Raw genomic sequence first — 2,549 nt, 5'->3', positions numbered from 1 at the left:
GCTTTTAGCCAGCAGGTATACCTGGGAGATAACAGCATGCCTGATTTGTAGGAAAGAGTTTGGGGTCAGGAAGTTTGACCAGAGAGGTGAGAAGCAGTGTGCAGTGTCATAAAAGGCAAGAGAGACAAGCTTCAAAACTACCAAGAAATGGAAGATGCACATGAAGAACAGGTCATAGGAGACATCAGGTGAGCTTAAAGCTTAAAGAAGTCATTTTAATGGCTTTAGGGAAGTTTAGTTCTTTTTAGCAGTAATGTGAACTTGGAGAAGGTAATTTCAGTAGAATGGTGGTTTGATTAAACTAATTTTTAAGGGATTAAATTAAATAAGGCAGAAGGAAGTCAAAGTAATGTTTGTAATACCCTCTTGGAGAAATTTGATGGAAGGAAAGTGTAGAATTTAATGGAATCTGAAGAAAAGTTTTGTTTGATATTAGAGAATTGAACATGTTTTTAGGCAGAAGAAAAGGAACCACTAGAGAGGGAAAATGTTGAAGATATATAAGGGAGATGAAATTAAACACAAGTGAAAGGGCTAGCCTTGGAAAAGAAGGAGTGAATTGTAACATAGATGCTTTAGAAATTTGAGAGAACATTTACTTAGAATGGAATAGAGCTAGCTTATGGAATGTGGAAATGACTTTTTAAGGCAGCTGCTATGTGGAATAAAATAAATATTAAGGGAAAAAAGCTTTGCAAGCAGCTTGGCAGACAAGGTTAGATACTGTAAATTTAGCATAGATGTGTAGGAAATGATTGATGGAAGGTTGCCCAGTGTTGGGTATTGGAAAGGCCAGTCTTTGGAATTTTGAAGTTGGGGAGTGATGTGGTTTGCTATGAGGGATGCAGGATTCTTTATGATTTAATTAAAGGGTCTTTTGGAAGTCATAAAATATTATTACTTGTTTTTATAAAAATGAATTATATCTGTATTTTACATGATAACATTTCCCCCATCTTTGTAGCATTTGTTAATGCATTAACCAGAAGCAATAGTGACAGTTCATTCTTCTACAGAGAGTTCAATAGGGAATTTGATGTTTGTACAGAGTGAATTGCCTTGACCATAAATTCTCTACATGATTCAAAAGTCATTTGAAATAGGGAATTTTAGTTCATTTCTATATATTAGACATGCCTGATATCTGGGGAATGATCAGAAGAACATTAAGACAGCAGTTCTTACTGAGAGCAATTTGTTGCACAGAAGCTCTTTAAAAACAATGATTTGGGAAGAAATATTTCTTAGTGGTTGTAAGAGTGTTTTTTCATAGTGTGGTGAATTGTACAGTGGAACAGTGACACTAGAGACACTTACACTTTATGGCACCAATGCATACTTAATACCTCATCGAAGAGCCCAAGCAGATGCTACAGAGAGGGATGCTTTACACAGGTAGACTCTACCAGTGCTAGTCTTGTTCTCAAGTAAGGAAAGATTTTAATTTTAAAAGATCAATGAAAGTAAACTTGTGAGTAGACAGCATGAATAGAATGTCACTTCTTTATTGTGATGGTGGGTATTTGAGATTGCCTTTAGTATATTTGCTTTATATGTTTGTATGCAATTATAGTTATGCTTTTCAGCAGAAAAGATAAAACAAGTTACTGGAAAGATTATATATTGTAAAAGTTACTGAAAAATTCTGAAAGCTTTATTTTGGTAGTTTTGTCTGATATGTACTTCCTAAGATTAAATACATTGCCAAAATGTATTTTGTTTCTTAGATTGAAATAAGGTTTATATTATATTTGCATTACTGTATTTTATATTTTCTTGCCTTTTTTTTTTTTTACCAAACTTCCAATTTCATGTGTTTTGATGTACTAAGTTTTCCTAAAGTATATTCATTTTTCCCTTGTAGATGCAAAATAAATGTGTATTGTTGATGATGAACTTTCAATAAAGTGCTGCTCTGGTGCCCCATGGAGGTAACCCTGGATTCTGAAAGGCTATGCCAATAAATCATAAGCTTTGACAGGTCTTGCAATGTTAGAGAAAATTTGGGCAGGCCTGGAAGACAATGGATAAGATATGCAAAGAGGCAGATTTTATATAAGAAAAAAGTTTTCTAGGAATTAGAGCCATTACAAAGTTGGACATACTGCTTTGGGAAAATAGTGGGTTTATATTCTGTAGAGGTCTTTAGGCAAAGACTGGGAAACCCCTTGTAATTTATCATTGAAGATTTTTGTTTTGGGATAATTTGTACTGAGTTCCCTTCCTACTCTGATTTCATTGAGGTTGTAGAAATGCATGTTTTGGCTCAAGGTAAAGAAAAGGCTTCAGTTACCTCGATTTCTAGAGGCTTATTGCTTCAGTATGGCCTCTAGTGATGAGTCTTTTTGGTCACAACATTTTAAAAACTGCCTTTCGGTTTTTGGAAGAATTGGAGTTTGGGTTAGCGTTAGGTATTCCCACACTGAATGAAGTGGATCCTCGGTGTTGAAGTAAGTTGATACTGAAAGATAAGTTGAAACTAATCCTGATAAGGGAAACAGGTTCTGTTAATCAGTTCTTGGCACCTTTTTTAGAGGTGAGTACTTTCA

This window comes from Notamacropus eugenii, chromosome 6 (assembly GCF_028372415.1).
Source record: "Notamacropus eugenii isolate mMacEug1 chromosome 6, mMacEug1.pri_v2, whole genome shotgun sequence".
NCBI classification, from domain to species: Eukaryota; Metazoa; Chordata; class Mammalia; order Diprotodontia; family Macropodidae; genus Notamacropus; species Notamacropus eugenii.
This window is presented reverse-complemented; position numbering follows the sequence as displayed.